We start from the raw sequence: 21536 nt of genomic DNA, 5'->3' as shown, positions 1-21536 counted from the left end.
ATTTGCTCCTTCCTCCCCCCCCCCTCTTCATCAACATCCACATTATTACTCTGAAATTCATAAATGCGTAAATGTCTTCAGATGCTCCATCTGACCCCCTTTAAGCCATTTCCTTACCGTTCCACTGCCGAACACCCTACGGGTAAAACAAACACATAAATCTCCCCATAGATCAGATTAAAAACCGGCAGGCAGCTAGAGCCCTCAAAATCACCTGGGAAGAAACATCACTAGAACACTGTACGTATCCCAAATACCTAGGGGTCACCCTTCACTGTGCATTAACATAAAAGAGGCACTGCCTAAATACCGAGCAAGAAGTGGCAGCCAGGAACAATATCGTCAGAAAGCTGACAAGCACAACGTGGGGAGCACACGCCAAAACCTCTTCCCTTGCATTGTGTTACTCTGCCAGAGAATACGCAAGCCCAGTTTGGTTAAATTCTTGCCATGCCAAAACAGTAGATATCACTGTTAATGTCACATGTCGTATCATCACCGGGTGCCTGAAGCCTGGATAAACTGTACAACCTCGCGGGAATTGGAACCCCCCCCCCCCCCCCCACCATCGGCCGGGAGGTAGCAGCAAAAAGTGAGAAAGTGAGAAGAAAAAATCAGAAACTTCCGAAACTCACCCCTTATATGGCTATCAATCAGCAAACCCACGACTAAAATCCAGAAGGAGCTTCCTCAGATCTACCGAGGCTCTAGTTGGGCACCACAGCAATGCCGATTCGAGCTATGGCGTGCAAGGCTTACCAGTACTGTGGGATTGATTACACCAAGCGAAAGACTGCCACCCGGCTACACAGAGAATTGGAGTACATGGAGATCCCTCAACAGGCTACGCTCGGATGTCACGAAATGTAAGAGCAATTTGACTAAATGGGGTTTCCTAGAGGAGCCACCACTCTGTGAGTGTGGAGCAACGCAGACGACCTCCGACCTGCTCCAGTGTACCCAATGTCCAGCAACATGCACAACAGAAGACCTGCTACATGCAACGCCAAATGCAATAGAGGTCGCTAACTTCTGCGCGGAAAAAGTGTAAATAATTGTCTTGTAAATATTGTACATTATTTTATACATCGTAAATGCTTCTGATACGAATAAATAAATAAATAAAATTGTGATGATCATTTCACCCAGCGTAATTGGGCACCAATAAACTATTTTTCCATTCTGAGGAGATAGTTGGTGATTGTAAATGCATGAAGAGGTCTTGCTGCAGCGAAAAACGCCTTGGTTTTAATAAATGCCGCCCCAATTCATGTATCATATTCGTGGCATTGTCTCCCTTAATTCGCGGTAATACAAAACGGGCTGCCCTTCTTTGAACTTTTTCGACGTCCTCCGCCAATCCACTCTGACGCTGATCCCGGACCACACAGAAGTATACCAGGAGATGGCGGACAAGTGTACTGTAAGTAGTCTCGTTAGTAAACCTGAGATATTTTCTTAGTGTTCGGCCACCAAAATCGCACATATTATTTATGTGATCGTCCCAATTAAAATTATTCGTAATTTTAATCCATGAGTATTTAGTTGAATTTACAGCCTTTAGATTCGAGTGATTTATTGTGTAACTGAAATTTACCGGGTTCTTTTTAGTGTTCATGTGGATGATTTCACACTTTCGGTGATTTAGAGTCAATTTCCACTTTTTGCATCGTACAAACCTCCTGTTTAAATTATTTTGCAATTCGTTTTGATCATTTGCTGACATTTCATGACGGTAAATGACAGTACCAACTGCAAACAATTGAGAGGACTGCTCAGGTTGTCTCCTAATTCGTTTATAGGACTGTAGCACTTCCTTTGGGAACCCAAATACTATTTCTGTTTTACTCGATTACTTTCCCTCAATTATAGCGAACTGTGACCTTGCTGACAAGAAATCACGGATCCAGTCACACAATTCCGACGATACTCCGTAGGCACACAAATTCCTTTTTCGAAGAAATTTCGAAAAACTGTATTAAGTAAATCTGCTTCAGTAGCACTGTCATTAATGACATCGCCATTGTTATCTCTCAGTGATGGTATTGACTAGAGATGGACACTCTGCACCTGAACTGCTTCAAAGAGCCCAATCTCTCTAAAATTCGGAAAAACTAAATGGTTGCTCATCTGATTTCAAAATGGGTCTCTGGTGGCTGTAATGAACAGACTGAAAATTCTGCACTAGGCTGCTACAATGGCGCCCCACACCACACCCTTAAGAAGGCGTATCCCAAGCTACAAAAAACGTGTTATAGACGATGTGCACATGTGGATTTCCATACCTTATTAGTAAATGAAGTTTCCCTCATCCATGAAAAAAGAAAACAAAGAAAGCTCCACTTTTTTTTCTTTCAATTATTATCTGTCGGGCAGTACCCATTGGGCCATCTCAGTAGTAATACTGATTATGACGTTATGAAAGTAAGAGTAACACAACACCCAGTCTCTAAGTGGAAGAAAAAATTTTTGGCTCAACTTGGAATTAAACCTGGGTCCCTTTGCTTCCGATTCCGCTGCGCTAACCACGCAGCTAGCAAAGCAGGTCAAGCCAACTATGCTTCAGTAAGACACATTAAAGTAGAAAACACTTCCAGCATCATGTTTCCACTCTTGATTTCAAAAGAATGTCTGAAATTTCAGAAGCTCAATGAACGTTTACATACTTTTGAGTGTGTTTTACTTTTTATGCTTTAACTTAGCGTCGCACTCAAAATGTGTGAGTAACCAGCATAAAAGCGAGCGTATCGCAAAGTGACTCAGGCATCACTCCCCTCCCAACAGCTCAGCACTCCCCACCACGCTCACCGATAGGACCGTAAGCCTTATCTCTGAGCTCACTGCTCGCCAAGATTCTCTGGGGTCGGATTGCAAAGTAGCTCGCTAGCTCATTGCTTCCCCACCACTCTTACTGACCAGATTGCAAGGTAGCTCACTGCTCCCGCCACTCTCACAGACAAGATCGCACTGAGAAGACCACATGACGACTTGAGGCGTCACTCTGTTCACTGCACTTTTAGCACAGTGATGCAGCTTGCCACTCGCTTTTTTGACTGAGCATCTCTCCATCCGAGTTCACCTCTTTATTCTTTGCATCCTTATTTGATTTGTACTAGTAGTCGCATTCTTATTTTCTTGCTCTTCTGTTTTACTGTCGTGTTAGTGTTCCTGTTAGGTGTACTAATACGAGGTGCATTCAAGTTCTAAGGCCTCCGATTTTTTTTCTAATTAACTACTCACCCGAAATCGATGAAACTGGCATTACTTCTCGACGTAATCGCCCTGCAGACGTACACATTTTTCACAACGCTGACGCCATGATTCCATGGCAGCGGCGAAGGCTTCTTTAGGAGTCTGTTTTGACCACTGGAAAATCGCTGAGGCAATAGCAGCACAGCTGGTGAATGTGCGGCCACGGAGAGTGTCTTTCATTGTTGGAAAAAGCCAAAAGTCACTAGGAGCCAGGTCAGGTGAGTAGGGAGCATGAGGAATCACTTCAAGGTTGTTATCACGAAGAAACTGTTGCGTAACGTTAGCTCGATGTGCGGGTGCGTTGTCTTGGTGAAACAGCACACGCGCAGCCCTTCCCGGACGTTTTTGTTGCAGTGCAGGAAGGAATTTGTTCTTCAAAACATTTTCGTAGGATGCGCCTGTTACCGTAGTGCCCTTTGGAATGCAATGGGTAAGGATTACGCCCTCGCTGTCCCAGAATATGGACACCATAATTTTTTCAGCACTGGCGGTTACCCGAAATTTTTTTGGTGGTGGTGAATCTGTGTGCTTCCATTGAGCTGACTGGCGCTTTGTTTCTGGATTGAAAAATGGCATCCACGTCTCATCCATTGTCACAACTGACGAAAAGAAAGTCCCATTCAGGCTGTCGTTGTGCGTCAACATTGCTTGGCAACATGCCACACGGGCAGCCATGTGGTCGTCCGTCAGCATTCGTGGCACCCACCTGGATGACACTTTTCGCATTTTCAGGTCGTCGTGCAGGATTGTGTGCACAGAACCCACAGAAATCTCAACTCTGGAGGCGATCTGTTCAACAGTCATTCGGCGATCCCACAAAACAGTTCTCTCCACTTTCTCGATCATGTCGTCAGACCAGCTTGTGCGAGCCCGAAGTTGTTTCGGTTTGTTGTCACACGATGTTCTGCCTTAATTAAACTGTCGCAACCACGAATGCACTTTCGACACATCCATAACTCCATCAACACATGTCTCCTTCAACTGTCGATGAATTTAAATTGGTTTCACACCACGCAAATTCAGAAAACGAATGATTGCACGCTGTTCAAGTAAGGAAAACGTCGCCATTTTAAGTATTTAAAACAGTTCTCATTCTTGTCGCTGGCGGTAAAATTCCATCTGCCGTACGGTGCTGCCATCTCTGGGACGTATTGACAATGAACGCATCCTCATTTTAAAACAATGCGCATGTTTCTATCTCTTTCCAGTCCGGAGAGAAAAAATCGGAGGCCTTAGAACTTGAATGCACCTCGTACGTCTTCTTCTGTGTCTGTTGCATTTATAATTGCTGTTGTTGGTGTGCTGCTATCCTTTAGGCAGGTTTTAATTACTGTGGTTGCATAGGATACTAAATATGATGGTACGAATAGCACATAACTATTTTAACATACATGATAAATCATGTATAAAGGCTGTCTCAGGAGAAATCGCCAACATTCAGAGATATGACATGTACAATCATTTGAAGAAAGAAACTAAATATGAATATACTCTCTATTCCAAATGGATATGTAAAGTTACTTTTGTACGTTTTTTTTTTTTTTTTGAATAATACGAAATCCGCGGCCTCTAGCAAAAACTTGTCACAGTACAAAATTAAACTACATTAAGTTTACTTTAAAATGGTCCAGTTCACTTTTCCTTTTCCTCGAGGACTTACAGATTGTGTGCAGAGAGCGAGTGTATACGGAAAATCTTGCACAACGTACATGCGTTGAGGTGTAGGTAAGTCAGTTTGCAGTAGTTTCCCTGACTTGGTTGACCATGCGTCCTATATCAAGTAATTCGCCTCGACTTCGTCCACGGTACAATGGTACATTGTAAACAATGAGTGTACTGAACAATAAAGAAAATAAGTAACAATATACATAAATTACGTTATATCTCGGAAACGATTCATTACAGTGCGTATACGAAACGAGCAAGTTAAACACTTCGGCTTAAATACAAAGAAATAGATTCTCCAACTTTTCGATAACTGTGTAAGCGGAAACCAAATTCCAGAGATATGGCGGAAGAGTCGAGTGATTGCTTTGCTGAAACCTGGCAAAGAAGGAAATGATCCGAAGAATTTTAGACCATTTGCACTAGTTTGACATTTTTACAAAATGCTGGAAAGACTGATTTTAAATCGCCTATCACCTGCAATTGACCCCTCACTTATACCTCAGCAATCTGGATTTCGTCCAGGTAAAAGCTGTACTGGACAATTGCCTTTGAAGCTCGAAAGGTGAAAGGAGTGGCATTTGTCGAGTTATCAGCTACTACTAATCAAGGTCTACAATTTAAACAAAGATTTAGGTCTAACCCGACTCACCGCCTCCCTTCTGCAGAATCGCGGGTTCTTCGTCGACTTTCAAGGATAGCGTAGTCGATGGAGACTACAGAAGAATGGCCTCCCACAAGGGAGTGTTTTGGCTCCAGTTCTGTTTAGTAAGAGGGTTGGAACTTAAATAGTGGCAGCCATTTGTTCACAACCGATACAAAAGAGTTACATGTTTGCAGCTGTTACTGTCCTTCAAAGTAGCCACCAGCGTTGTGTAGAACACGTTGCCAGCGATGTGGAAGGCGTAGTATACCGTTAGCAGAGCCTGTTCTGTTGATGGTGCGAATGGAGCGGTCTACTGCCTGTAGGATCTCTGGAACAGTTCTGAAGCGAAGGCCACGAAGTGGTTCCTTCATCTTCGGAATCAAATGAAAGTCACAAGAACTGAAGTCCGGGCAGTATGGTGGATGGTACAGTACTTCACAGTCCCATCGACCGAACAGAGCAGCCACAGCTTGCGCTGTATGCGGCCGCGCATTGTCGTGCAAAATGATCGGTGGGTTGCGCAGAAAGTGTCGCCGTATCTTTCGCAAAGGTGCTCGCAGGTGATGCTCCAAAAACGAACAGTAATACTGTGCCTTGACGGTCTACCGTGGCGGAACGTAATGCGTTAGGGTAACACCATCACAGTCGTACACGATAATCGCCATAACATTAGACCGCTCCATTCGCACCATCAACGGAACAGGCTCTGCTAACGGTGTACCATGCCTTCCACATCGCTGGCAACGGGTTCTACACAACGCTGTTGATTACTTTGAAGGACAGTAACAGGTGCAAACATGTAACTCTTTTCTATCGGTTGTGAGTAAATAGTTGCCACTATTTAAGTTCCAACCCTTGCATATGTATGGCCCCAAATACCAGGAGTTTTTTATATGCTGTCGACCTAGCTATAGCTACCCAGAGCACAGATTGTGAATCAGTGGAGAAAACCACACGAATGCCCTTGAAGATCTATCCAGATACCACAACACAAACCAGCTTAAATCAAACCCTTCAAAGGCCCAAGTGTGGGCTTCTCATAACAGAAACAAGGAAGCCACTCGTAAGTTTAAAATGGTATTGAATAGTGAATTTACTTTCAAAACCTTTTCTTAAGAATCTACTTTATTTACTAGCGATTTATCAAGAACATTAACACATTTAATCACACTATGTGAGCGTGGAAGTATTTGCCAGTGGGTAACTGATCAACACAAATTTCTTTCAACAAATGGAAATTTTATTCCTAAAAACCCTTTCTTTTCATTAAAACAGATTTAAAAATTATAATCAGAAAGCGTGAAAGCACCCTCTAAATATCAATTTACAATTTATTCAGAGGCAGAAATAACATTTTTTTGACAGTACGAGCTTTCGGGTTGAGAACCTTGCGGCTCCCTTTTAACACGGCCGTAGTCACGACCGCTCACAACAACCACTGAAAGACTACACTGGTGCAAATCTGCAACACACCAGATTACTTTAAACTAAAAATTTTAACAACACACACAAACACATACACTATGCACCCCATAGGAGGGATGGAAGTGGTACAAAACACTCACATAAAAAAATTACTTGTCACCGAAAGTGCAACTTGTTTTCATAAGAAAACTCTTACGGTGGAAGGGTGACAACTTTATATACTAAAATGACCATTTAAATAAAAACCCATGAAATGCAGTCTTACATAAAATGTACAAACATGCTCTACATTACACATATACCGCCTCTCAAGATGATAGGCAAGATAAAAGCATATTTCAGGAATTCGGCCTTTACACCTTAAGCAATAAATTCGTTAACACCGAATCCGACAAACATGACAGAGGCAGCTACTAACGTATGACAGACCGACAGACGGCAGACACTAACTGCCTAACAAATGCGGACGGGAGACGGAAAAACCAAGCTGGGGTCGAGAGACTGACCAAGAAAAAAAGTAGAATTTAACAAGTAATGAAACAATATATCACGAATCAGTTAAGTTCTAATAACTGCGATGTCTGCCGAAGACCTGGCGCAGCATTCCCAAAACGCTCTCTCGAACCGTCCGCTGCCAGCCGCTTCAACGGACGCAGGAAGGTTTGCCGATCTCCCGTCTCACGGCGTCGCAGCTCGCACCGGCCAGCCCGATGTCGTGAGTTGGCGAAGCAACTACCCCTGGCTATGCGGCGCGGCCCAGTGGACTGACGTGGCGACCTCACATGCGCCGACGCTCAAGACGGACAAGTCATCTTGTGTCCCAGTGCGCGACCGACCAACCGATCGATCCAACCGCCAATGCCATTACCTGAACAAACTCGAGCAGACTGGCGGCCTAACACAAACTAGCACTCCGGACGACAGACAGACAATGACTGCCCCACACTGACCCGCCTGACCAACTGACCAGACTCGCCCAGACTGCATCGACTCAGACTGCCCCCCCTGCCGAGCTCATAGCGCCCCTTAAATGCACGTGAACAGGCAACCCTTCCCCTTTCCCACCAGAGGGAGACACCAAAGCTGCGATTGCCACAGCGGCGCCACCGCCAGAAACTGAGGGCGACTGCTTCACACTACGCGCTGCGGCGCGTTGTTCAAAACAGCAATTTTAAGTATGGTCGGCGGTCGAACTGGAACACAAGACTCCAAAATACCTAGGAGTGACACTTGACAGGTCTCTTACTTTCAAAAAGCACTGCATGAAATGCAAGTCGAAAGTTTCCACCAGGAACAGTCTCCTACGAAAATTCGCCGGATCACATTGGGGCAGTCAACCTGAAACAATCCGAACATCTCCATTGGCACTATGTTATGTGTGTGATGTCCTTAGGTTAGTTAGGTTCAAGTAGTTCTAAGTTCTAGGGGACTGATGACCTCAGATGTTAAGTCCCATAGTGCTCAGAGCCATTTTTTGAACCCACTCTACAACTTCTGATTACAGAACGTGCTGAATTTATATTTGCTCTCGCTATAAGCTTTTATAATTTAAAATGGCTCTGTTAATACTAAACATTTAAATTTTACCAGTGTACTTTTCAGTGATGCACAACGATATGTCATCCACATTGGCTTCGCCTAGAAGAAATACGGGAGATGTTTGGTACCATTTTACCAAATGGAAGAAAAAGGAAAATGCCACTACTATCAGCAGATAATTGCCTTGGCTTCTGGCTCATCATCAAACCTGAAGACAAATCTAAAATCGAAGCAGGCTACAATACCACTGGAAATATTTAGGTCAGGAAACAGATCACGCCCATCAATCGATGCAGAAATTCGAGAAATCATTTCTCGTGAACGTCCTCACAGATCTGCTTCTGCCTTGGGTGAAGGTATCGTCTCAGAAAGGCCAATTGAGTCTCAAGATGCGCCCAGCCGACCAATATCGTCACGTTATGGATCAAGTCCTGACTTATACCCTTTTGTGATGCCTTCACCAGCAACTGATTTTCATTTACTACAAACAATAAATATTTTTTTAATATTATAAGTCCACTCACATTAAATAAAAGTATGGCATTAGATGTACAGCTTTTAAAAGTGATATGCAGACAATACCATCCTTTCTCTGTAGTGTAGAGACAGAATTATAAACGTTGTCAAACTCTCTAATGCCCAGTCTGCATCATGAGCTATCTGAAAAAATTGAAAATAATTTGACAACCGCAAAAGCAGTTTGTGTTCCATCTGTTGCGTGGACGAGTGTAAATAACATTAGTCATACCTTTTAGAGTTCTCACTATTCAAAGACAGACACATTGCAGAAAACATCTCAAACTGGGTAAAGCCTATTATTCCAAATGAAATATCAATTTTGAAATCACTTCCAATAACAACAGAAAATGTATCAAATACGAAATTAGCTGCCATGCTTCTGAAACTTCCACATATCCCACGTTTTGCAGTCTTTAAACCTCACTGCGCAGCTTGCAATTTGGAAGTCCATACAGAAATCCGTTGACGATGTCAAATGAGTTGTTAACATTCCCCTGAGCTAACTTGCTGAAAACAAAATTTTTAAAAAGAGACAGACTGAAACTGAAACAATATGTCACAACCAGATGGAACTCCACTCACGAAATGTTGCTAACATTTGCTTTACATAAAAATCCCATACTTTCTTGTCTCGCATTTTAGGTGGAAAATGGGTCACCTTAAACTTAAAAGGTACAGACTGGGAGATAATGCAACAGACTTAACAGATTTTGCAAGTTTTCGATGAGGTAACCCAAGAAGTGTACTCAGAGAAAACTGTCTCACATTTAAAAATGAAAATCTTGCCAAAATTAATGGAATGGTAATTAAAATCTTTTGAAGACAAAAATAAAGAATTTACTCAAGAAACAGAGCCATTGGTTGATAATTTGCATATAGAGTTAGCAGAGTGGTTTGGGACTATCTGCAGCAACGAACTGATTAGTCAGTCAACGTTACTGGATCCCCAATCCAAAGCCAAGGATTTTCAGACGACAAAACATTTCAAGACTTCTACATTAAGGGTACTGAATAAATGAAAACGTTGGTTGTTCTAAACAGAGCTCATTTCTCAACCAGTTACCACTGTAGCACATGAGCCTTCTTCAATCTGGGAGGAATTCAATGAGACTGTTAGCTTCAAGCAAAGTCACAACCCAGAAGGTGCAGCAATTGTCGAAGTGAACAAATGTTTAGTGAAGGGACGTTTGCCTAGAAACAGCAATTCCTTAAACTGCTGGGAAACAAGAAAACTGCTTTTGTTCTACAATATTACTTTGATTGTTAACCGGCTTTTGGCTTCAGGTGGCCTTGTAAGCCGAAAACAATAAAAGTAATATTGTAGAAAAAAAAGCAAACTGGTGCTTTTCATTTATTATAATGTTGCTCTACCAAGAACCGACTGAAGATTCTGTTAACAAGAAAATTGCTGTGACATGCGCTGTGTTAATTGGTTCTAAAAGTATTATGTATCACAGCAACATCTGTGGCCTGTGTGGATATTTTCAAAAGCAGATAAAAGTGCACTAATAAGAGATAGAGACTTATGTCAACTACAATTGGTCAAATTTTACTTATGAATGAGAATACTGATTAATTTTCCTTTATGGGAACATATATGGTAACACTGACTGTAAATTATGACTGCTGGAATAATTTTTATATTGATTTTTTTCAATAAAAGTATCAAAATGTAACAAGAAGCAGTCTTCAATCTAAAAACTTTCTACTTGATAAAAAATATTTGGGATTTTGTTGTAATATTTATAATTTTTAGATCAGATGAAATTTAAAACTTTTGTATCTGAAAATTACTGGGGACGTAACACAAAATTATTACTCCTCTTTGTATGTTCTTTCAGAGTAGGAAAAAATGACATAAAAATACAGATTTAGAGACCAGAATTAAAAAGGCAATGTACCTTCCATTTACTTATTTTTGTGAGTCAATGACCAGATGTGATTTGATCTCTGAAAATAACAGTTTTCCCCATCTTTAGTATTAACTGCGTCTCGCCACTGGTGTAATTTACATATGACCGTAATCTCTTGAGTTTTCTCCCAGCCGGCCAGAGTGGCCGAGCGGTTCTAGGCGCTACAGTCTGGAACCGCACGACCGCTACGGTCGCAGCTTCGAATCCTGCCTCGGGCATAGATGTGTTTGATGTCCTTAGGTTAGTTAGCTTTAAGTAGTTCTATGATCTAGGGGACTGATGATCTCAGCAGTTAAGTCCCATACTGCTCAGAGCCAATTGAATCATTTTTTTCCGCCAGATTTCGAGACACATTTTAGTTGTGGGAACTATTGAAAGCATATCGGACTGAAGTTCGCTCTTAATTTCGAGTTTCTGTAAAACTTGGTCACTCCTGGGGAGATTGCGTTCTTTTAAATTTGAGATGCTTTTTTCGTTGCTTTAACAACAGTGTTCTGACCCATTTGGTGTATCATGGGGAATCAGTACCATCTCTTATTAATTTATTTCGTATACACCTCTCAATTCCCATTGATCTGTTTCTTTGAATTTAAACCTCGTCTGGTTTACGCTTACACAGTCAGAGTGAAAGGACTGAAGACTGTCTCTTTGGGAGGTTTCAAGCCAGAGCGAGAGAACCAGCAGCAGCGAGTACTGTTTGTATAAAGCGTTTATTTTGCATTTTGTTTACGACCTTCCACTAAGGAAGGGATTCTATTTGTGTTTATCTGCTCTGCATAGTAACTAACAGTTCTTGATAAAACTTTACGTAGTTTTCGTGTTAGATTTCTTAGTGTTTTCTTGATCGTTTAGAACAGAAAGCGCCCTAAAACCGTCTTTTGTTTGTTTCGCGGCCGTTAGCCACTAGTCACTTGAATCAGCAGTTGTCTTGTGACAGCCAGAGCGAGAGCACCAGCAGCAGCGAGTACTGTTTGTATAAAGCGTTTATTTTGCATTTTGTTTACGACCTTCCACTAAGGAAGGGATTCTATTTGTGTTTATCTGCTCTGCATAGTAACTAACAGTTCTTGATAAAACTTTACGTAGTTTTCGTGTTAGATTTCTTAGTGTTTTCTTGATCGTTTAGAACAGAAAGCGCCCTAAAACCGTCTTTTGTTTGTTTCGCGGCCGTTAGCCCCTAGTCACTTGAATCAGCAGTTGTCTTGTGACAGCCAGAGCGAGAGCACCAGCAGCAGCGAGTACTGTTTGTATAAAGCGTTTTTGTACTTATTTGCTGCGCTTAGCTTTTAAATAGTTTTTCTGGGAAAACCTAGCGTAGTTTTCGCGTCTCGTATTTCAGTGAGTGTTTCTTGATTATCAGAGTAGCTCATCAGAAGATTATCTTGGGAATTTGTCACCGTATAGAGTAGGGTAAACATAGTCATGTGTAGGGACTGTGGTTGTTGTGAGCGGACGCAAGGAGAATTGGCCACTCTTCGGGGGCAGGTGGAGGCTTTGTCTGTTAGGCTCATCGAGCTCGAGGCGCAGGCGTCGGCTCGTAGTGGCGTTGGGGCAACTGTGGTGAGACCTATGCCTACTTCGGTGGCCTTGGAATCACATGGAACCCCTGATGTCGCTGCGTCTTCCGGCAGTGAGCATCTTACCGGTCAGCCATCACTCCAGGGTGAATGGCGGACAGTGGTGGGCTCGCGCGTGCCTGGCCGAAAGGCGAAGGTGGTATCTGGCCGCGTGGCAGCTGCCTTACCCCTTTCCAACAGGTACGGGGTGCTTCCTAGTGGTGATGACATCGTTTCCGAGCCACCACAGGATGCCTCGCCTGTTGGGCCAGTGGCCGATTCTCCGGCAAGGTCCCGACAGTCACAGAGGGCGGGCCTATTAGTTATAGGGCGCTCCAACGTTAGGCGGGTTATGGAGCCCCTCAGGAAAATAGCGGGTAGGTCGGGGAAGAATGCCAGTGTGCACTCGGTGTGCTTGCCGGGGGGTCTCGTCCGTAATGTGGAGGAGGCCCTTCCGGCAGCTATTGAACGCACTGGGTGTGACCGGCTGCAGATAGTAGCACATGTCGGAACGAATGACGCCTGCCGCTTGGGTTCTGAGGCCATCCTTGGTTCCTTCCGGCGGCTGGCTGATTTGGTGAAGACAACCAGCATCGCACGCGGAGTGCAAGCTGAGCTTAATATCTGCAGCATAGTGCCCAGAGTCGATCGCGGTCCTCTGGTTTGGAGCCGTGTGGAGGGTCTAAACCAGAGGCTCAGACGACTCTGCGACTATAATGGTTGCAAATTCATCGACCTCCGTTATTGGGTGGAGAACTGTAGGGCCCCCCTAGACAGGTCAGGCGTGCACTACACACCGGAAACAGCTACTAGGGTAGCTGAGTACGTGTGGCGTGCACACGGGGGTTTTTTAGGTTAGAGGGACCCCCCCTTAGGCGAAACGATAAAATACCTGACGGCTTACCAGAGAGGACATTATCATCGTTGATAAAGAACGTCCGTCCTCAGAGACCAAAAACAGGAAAAGTTAACGTAATATTGGTAAACTGCAGGAGTATCCAGGGCAAGGTTCCTGAATTAGTATCTCTTATTGAAGGAAATAGTGCGCATATAGTATTAGGAACGGAAAGTTGGTTAAAACCGGAAGTGAACAGTAACGAAATCCTAGACACAGAATGGAATATATACCGCAAGGATAGGATAAACGCCAATGGTGGAGGAGTATTTATAGCAGTAAAGAATTAATATCCAGTGAAGTTATTAGCGAATGCGAATGTGAAATAATCTGGGTTAAGTTAAGTATCAAAGGTGGGTCAGATATGATAGTCAGATGCTTCTATAGACCACCTGCATCAGCAACCGTAGTAGTTGAGCGCCTCAGAGAGAACCTGCAGAACGTCGTGAAGAAGTTTCGTGATCATACTATTGTAATAGGGGGAGACTTCAATCTACCAGGTATAGAATGGGATAGTCACACAATCAGAACTGGAGCCAGGGACAGAGACTCTTGTGACATTATCCTGACTGCCTTGTCCGAGAATTACTTCGAGCAGATAGTTAGAGAACCAACTCGTGAAGCTAACGTTTTAGACCTCATAGCAACAAATAGACCGGAACTTTTCGACTCCGTGAATGTAGAAGAGGGTATCAGTGATCATAAGTCAGTGGTTGCATCAATGACTACAAGTGTAATAAGAAATGCCAAGAAAGGAAGGAAAATATATTTGCTTAACAAGAGTGATAGGGCACAAATCGCAGAATATCTGAGTGACCACCATCAAACGTTCATTTCTGAGGAAGAGGACGTGGAACAAAAATGGAAAAAATTCAGAAACATCGTCCAGCACGCCTTAGATAAGTTCGTACCGACTAAGGTCCAAAGCGAGGGGAAAGATCCACCGTGGTATAACAATCATGTACGAAAGGTACTACGGAAACAAAGAAAGCTTCATCATAGGTTTAAGAGTAGTCGAATCATAGCTGATAAGGAAAAGCTGAACGAAGCGAAAAAGAGCGTAAAGAGAGCAATGAGAGAAGCATTCAACGAATTCGAACATAAAACATTGGCAAACAATCTAAACAAGAACCCTAAAAAGTTTTGGTCATATGTAAAATCGGTAAGCGGATCTAAATACCCTATTCAGTCACTCGTTGACCACGATGGCACCGAAACAGAGGACGACCGAAGAAAGGCAGAAATACTGAATTCAGTGTTCCGAAACTGTTTCACTGCGGAAAATCGTAACACGGTCCCTGACTTCAGCCGTCGCACGGACGCCAAAATGGAAAATATTGAAATAAACGATATCGGAATTGAAAAACAACTGCTATCACTTAGTAGCGGAAAAGCATCCGGACCAGACGAGATACCCTTAAGATTCTACAGTGATTATGCTAAAGAACTTCCCCCCTTGCTATCAGCAATTTATCGTAGATCGCTGGAAGAACGTAAAGTACCTAGCGACTGGAAGAAAGCGCAGGTCGTTCCCATTTTCAAGAAGGGTCATAAATCAGATGCGAATAATTATAGGCCTATTTCGCATACGTCAATCTGTTGTAGAATAATGGAACATGTTTTGTGTTCTTAGATAATACAAATCTCCTTCATCATAACCAACATGGATTCCGCAAACAGAGATCATGTGAAACTCAGCTCGCCCTATTTGCCCAAGAAATTCACAGTGCCGTAGACACTGGCGAGCAGATTGATGCCGTATTCCTGGACTTCAGGAAGGCATTTGATACGGTTCCGCACTTACGTTTAGTGAAAAAAATACGAGCTTACGGAATATCGGACCAGGTTTGTGATTGGATTCAGGATTTCCTAGAAGAAAGAACACAACATGTCATTCTTAACGGTTCAAAATCTGCAGATGTAGAGGTAATTTCGGGAGTACCGCAGGGAAGCGTGATAGGACCTTTATTGTTTACAATATACATAAATGACTTAGTTGACAACATCGGTAGCTCCGTGAGGCTATTTGCAGATGACACGGTTGTCTACAAGAAAGTAGCAACATCAGAAGACTCGTACGTACTCCAGGAGGACCTGCAGAGGATTAATGCATGGTGCGACAGCTGGCAGCTTTCCCTAAACGTAGATAAATGTAATATAATGCGCATACATAGGGGCAGAAATCCATTCCAGTACGATTATGCCATAGGTGGTAAATCATTGGAAGCGGTAACGACCGTAAAATACTTAGGAGTTACTATCCGGAGCGATCTGAAGTGGAATGATCACATAAAACAAATAGTGGGAAAAGCAGGCGCCAGGTTGAGATTCATAGGAAGAATTCTAAGAAAATGTGACTCATCGACGAAAGAAGTAGCTTACAAAACGCTTGTTCGTCCGATTCTTGAGTATTGCTCATCAGTATGGGACCCTTACCAGGTTGGATTAATAGAAGAGATAGACATGATCCAGCGAAAAGCAGCGCGATTCGTCATGGGGACATTTAGTCAGCGCGAGAGCGTTACGGAGATGCTGAACAAGCTCCAGTGGCGGACACTTCAAGAAAGGCCTTACGCAATACGGAGAGGTTTATTATCGAAATTACAAGAGAGCACATTCCGGGAAGAGATGGGCAACATATTACTACCGCCTACATATATCTCGCGTAATGATCACAACGAAAAGATCCGAGAAATTAGAGCAAATACGGAGACTTACAAGCAGTCGTTCTTCCCACGCACAATTCGTGAATGGAACAGGGAAGGGGGGATCAGATAGTGGTACAATAAGTACCCTCCGCCACACACCGTAAGGTGGCTCGCGGAGTATAGATGTAGATGTAGATGTAGATTTTTATCTGCTTTCTTAAATATAAGTATTTTGTGTTTGTTTTTGTTGGGTTTGGATGTTACGGTATTCACTCTAGCTACAACAATCTTGCGGTCACTAATCTCTGTGTCTGTCATGTTGCCGCTTCGACCTTGCCGTTGGTGGGGATGCTTGCGTGCCTCAGCGATACAGATAGCCGTACCGTAGGTGCAACCACAACGGAGGGGTATCTGTTGAGAGGCCAGACAAACGTGTGGTTCCTGAAGAGGGCCAGCAGCCTTTTCAGTAGTTGCAAGGGCAACAGTCTCGATGATTGACTGATCTGGCCTTGTAACAATAACTAAAACGGCCTTGCTGTGCTGGTACTGCGAACGGCTGAAAGCAAGGGGAAACTACAGCCGTAATTTTTCCCGAGGGCATGCAGCTTTACTGTATGATTCAATGATGATGGCGTCCTCTTGGGTAAAATATTCCGGAGGTAAAATAGTCCCCCATTTGGATCTCCGGGCGGGGACTACTCAAGAGGATGTCGTTATCAGGAGAAAGAAAACTGGCGTTCTACGGATCGGAGCGTGGAATGTCAGATCCCTTAATCGGGCAGGTAGGTTAGAAAATTTAAAAAGGGAAATGGATAGGTTGAAGTTAGATATAGTGGGAATTAGTGAAGTTCGGTGGCAGGAGGAACAAGACTTCTAGTCAGGTGACTACTGGGTTATAAACACAAAATCAAATAGGGGTAATGCAGGAGAAGGTTTAATAATGAATAGGAAAATAGGAATGCGGGTAACCTACTACAAACAACATAGTGAACGCATTATTGTGGCAAGATAGATACGAAGCCCACACCTACTACAGTAGCACAAGTTTATATGCCAACTAGCTCTGCAGATGACGAAGAAATTGAAGAAATGTATGATGAAATAAAAGAAATTATTCAGATTGTGAAGGGAGACGAAAATTTAATAGTCATGGGTGCCTGAAATTCGAGTGTAGGAAAAGGGAGAGAAGGAAACATAGTAGCTGAATATGGATTGGGGCTAAGAAATGAAAGAGGAAGCCGCCTGGTAGAATTTTGCACAGAGCACAACATAATCATAACTAACACTTGGTTTAAGAATCATGAAAGAAGGTTGTATACATGGAAAAACCCTGGAGATACTAAAAGGTATCAGATAGATTATATAATGGTAAGACAGAGATTTAGGAACCAGGTTTTAAATTGTAAGACATTTCCAGGGGCAGATGTGGACTCTGACCACAATCTATTGGTTATGACCTGTAGATTAAAACTGAAGAAACTGCAAAAAGGTGGGAATTTAAGGAGATGGGACGTGGATAAACTGAAAGAACCAGAGGTTGTACAGAGTTTCAGGGAGAGCGTAAGGGAACACCTGACAGGAATGGGGGAAAGAAATACAGTAGAAGATGAATGGGTAGCTTTGAGGGATGAAGTAGCGAAGGCAACACAGGATCAAGTAGGTAAAAAGACGAGGGCTAGTAGAAATCCTTGGGTAACACAAGAAATATTGACTTCAATTGATGAAAGGAGAAAATATAAAAATGCAGTAAATGAAGCAGGCAAGAAGGAATACAAACGTCTCAAAAATGAGATCGACAGGAAGTGCAAAATGGCTAAGCAGGGATGGCTAGAGGACAAATGTAAGGATGTAGAGGCCTATCTCACTAGAGGTAAGATAGATACTGCCTACAGGAAAATTAGAGAGACCTTTGGAGATAAGAGAACGACTTATATGAATATCAAGAGCTCAGATGGAAACCCAGTTCTAAGCAAAGAAGGGAAAGCAGAAAGGTGGAAGGAGTATATAGAGGGTCTATACAAGGGCGATGTACTTGAGGAGAATATTATGGAAATGGAAGAGGATGTAGATGAAGATGAAATGGGAGATATGATACTGCGTGAAGAGTTTGACAGAGCACTGAAAGACCTGAGTCGAAACAAGGCCCCCGGAGTAGACAACATTCCACCGGAACTACTGACGGTCTTGGGAGAGCCAGTCCTGACAAAACTCTACCATCTGGTGAGCAAGATGTATGAAACAGGCGAAATACCCTCAGACTTCAAGAAGAATATCATATTTCGAATCCCAAAGAAAGCAGGTGTTGACAGATGTGAAAATTACCGAACAGTCAGTTTAATAAGTCACAGCTGCAAAATAATAACACGAATTCTTTACATACGAATGGAAAAACTAGTAGAAGCCGACCTCGGGGAAGATCAGTTTGGATTCCGTAGAAACACTGGAACACGGGAGGCAATACTCACCTTACGACTAATCTTAGAAGAAAGATTAAGGAAAGGCAAACCTACGTTTCTAGCATTTGTAGACTTAGAGAAAGCTTTTGACAATGTTGACTGGAATACTCTCTTTCAAATTCTAAAGGTGGCAGGGGCAAAATACAGGGAGCGAAAGGCTATTTACAATTTGTACAGAAACCAGATGGCAGTTTTAAGAGTCGAAAGACATGAAGGGGAAGCAGTGGTTGGGAAGGGAGTAAGACAGGGTTGTAGCCTCTCCCCGATGTTGTTCAATCTGTATATTGAGCAAGCAGTAAAGGAAACAAAAGAAAAATTTGGAGTAGGTATTAAAATTCATGGAGAAGAAATAAAAACTTTGAGGTTCGCCGATGACATTGTAATTCTGTCAGAGACAGCAAAGGACTTGGAAGAGCAGTTGAATGGAATGGACAGTGTCTTGAAAGGAATATATAAGATAAACATCAACAAAAGCAAAACAAGGATAATGGAATATAATCTAATTAAGTCGGGTGATGCTGAGGGAATTAGATTAGGAAATGAGGCACTTAAAGTAGTAAAGGAGTTTTGCTATTTGGGGAGCAAAATAACTGATGATGGTTGAAGTAGAGAGGATATAAAATGTAGACTGGCAATGGCAAGGAAAGCGTTTCTGAAGAAGAGAAATTTGTTAACATCGAATATAGATTTAAATGTCAGGAAGTCATTTCTGAAAGTATTTGTATGGAGTGGAGCCATGTATGGAAGTGAAACATGGACGATAAATAGTTTGGACAAGAAGAGAATAGAAGCTTTCGAAATGTGGTGCTACAGATGAATGCTGAAGATTAGATGGGTAGATCACATAACTAATGAGGAAGTATTGAATAGGATTGGGGAGAAGAGAAGTTTGTGGCACAACTTGACCAGAAGAAGGGATCGGTTGGTAGGACATGTTCTGAGGCATCAAGGGATCACCAATTTAGTATTGGAGGGGAGCGTTGAGGGTAAAAATCGTAGACGGAGACCAAGAGATGAATACACTAAGCAGATTCAGAAGGATGTAGGTTGCAGTAGGTACTGGGAGATGAAAAAGCTTGCACAGGATAGAGTAGCATGGAGAGCTGCATCAAACCAGTCTCAGAACTGAAGACCACAACAACAACAACAACAACAACAAGAGATCAGCTACGTTTTCGCAATCGCTTACACTTAGAATGGACTTCTGAACTAGTTGTTCAAAATAATTTTGTGAGAAGGCATTCAGTGCGATTTCGGACGCCGTTTTATTGTTACTAGCGATTTAAAACCATTATTTTTGGCAACAAATCGAGGGTAGATCGAAGTAACCACTAACTATAATTATATGAGTGGGGTACTAGTTTCAAATGACACTCAAGTTTTCTTTGAACTATTCAGCAGTTGTATCATCTGAGTCAGGGGGTCGGTAACAAGAACCAGTTATTAATTTATTCTGGTTGTCAACTATAGCCTCTACCCGTACTATATCACAGTAACTTTCTGTCCGTTTTCCTACCTCACCGTCTCTGTATTCCTCCTCTTAAGCACTCACTCTGCCTTTGAGCCTTGTTTATTGTCATTCTGAATGACACCTCGACTGGTAAAACAAGTCACTTAAAATGAATGAATAACGTAAGGGGGAGACACTTCTCCAGCTGCTGGATCTATGTGAATAGTAGCTTCAATGACAGTATTTTGCATGGTTTTAATCTGCAAATGGGAAGGACTGCAAAGTTTCGGGAGATACAGATTGTATTCTAATCGTCATTCCATAAGCCGTAAATAGGACATTCGTCTTTCATCTTAAAACTGGTTGCGATGAGGATAACAAAAGAGCACACTATTGTGCAAAAATTTTTTGTAATGTCATATACAATGAGAAAGAGTATAAGTGTGGAAGAAACAATTTGCCCAATGATAGAAATGCCGTGATATCTACGTTAAAACTGACTGTGGGGAAAAAAGGGAAAAACTCACACATCACAGCATTTTCTTTCCCGCAGTTTTAACAGATAATCTCTACATTGTTGTTTAAATGTATATATAGTCCGTCTGTCTGAATATTAGTAGAGTACTGTGTGACAAACTGCCTATTGGCTTCTGTCTCGGGTTCTTCGGCCGACGTTCATCTAATGATTTTTCTGACGTTTCGCCAGCATGAATGGCTGGAATTGTCAAAGCTTCACCCTCCATTGCCGGTGGTGAACTGGAGGCGAGCTCCAGTTCACCACCGGCAATGGAGGGTGAATCTTTGACAATGCCAGCCACTCGTGCTGGCGAAACGTCAGAAAAATCATTAGATGAATGTCGGCCGAAGAACCGGAGACAGAAGCCAATAGGCAGTTTATCAACAAGTGGCCACGAAAGCATCAACAATTTTGTAGAGTACTGTGTAATATTTTGAAAGAAAACGCTCAAGAATGTCGCGAAATACTTGCTAACTACCTTTCCCCTTCATATATTACATAAATATGTATGTTCCATATATATTAAAATATCCTTCCTATGTCTGTCATAAGACATATTAGAGTCTGCTGTAATATTTGATGTAATTCGATCAAGAACTTTTAGTTTCTTGCTAACATAGTTTTCCCTTTACATATATATATATATATATATATATATATATATATATATATATATATATATATATATATATAAGAAATATGTAGCATATGTCCATCAGAAAGTGTATTAGATAAACCTGTAGCAATTGGAAATAAATTGGTCAAAGCTTTTCGAGATTTTTGCTAACAACTTTTCCACTTAATGTTTTAGACATATATTTATAAACCATATATACTCAAAATGAAATAGCCTATGTCCACCTGAACATTTATTACGGTAACCCTGAAAAAATTGATATAAATTGGACAAGTGCTTTTCCAGAGTTTTTGCTGTGTTTCCCATTTATGTAGTACGTGTTTATACACCACATATAGTAAAAATATGTACTGTATGTATGTCTGATCGTTTATTACGGTATCGTGTAAAAATCTGATGTAAACTAGTCAAGAACATT

This window comes from Schistocerca piceifrons, chromosome 1 (genome assembly GCF_021461385.2).
Source record: "Schistocerca piceifrons isolate TAMUIC-IGC-003096 chromosome 1, iqSchPice1.1, whole genome shotgun sequence".
NCBI classification, from domain to species: Eukaryota; Metazoa; Arthropoda; class Insecta; order Orthoptera; family Acrididae; genus Schistocerca; species Schistocerca piceifrons.
This window is presented reverse-complemented; position numbering follows the sequence as displayed.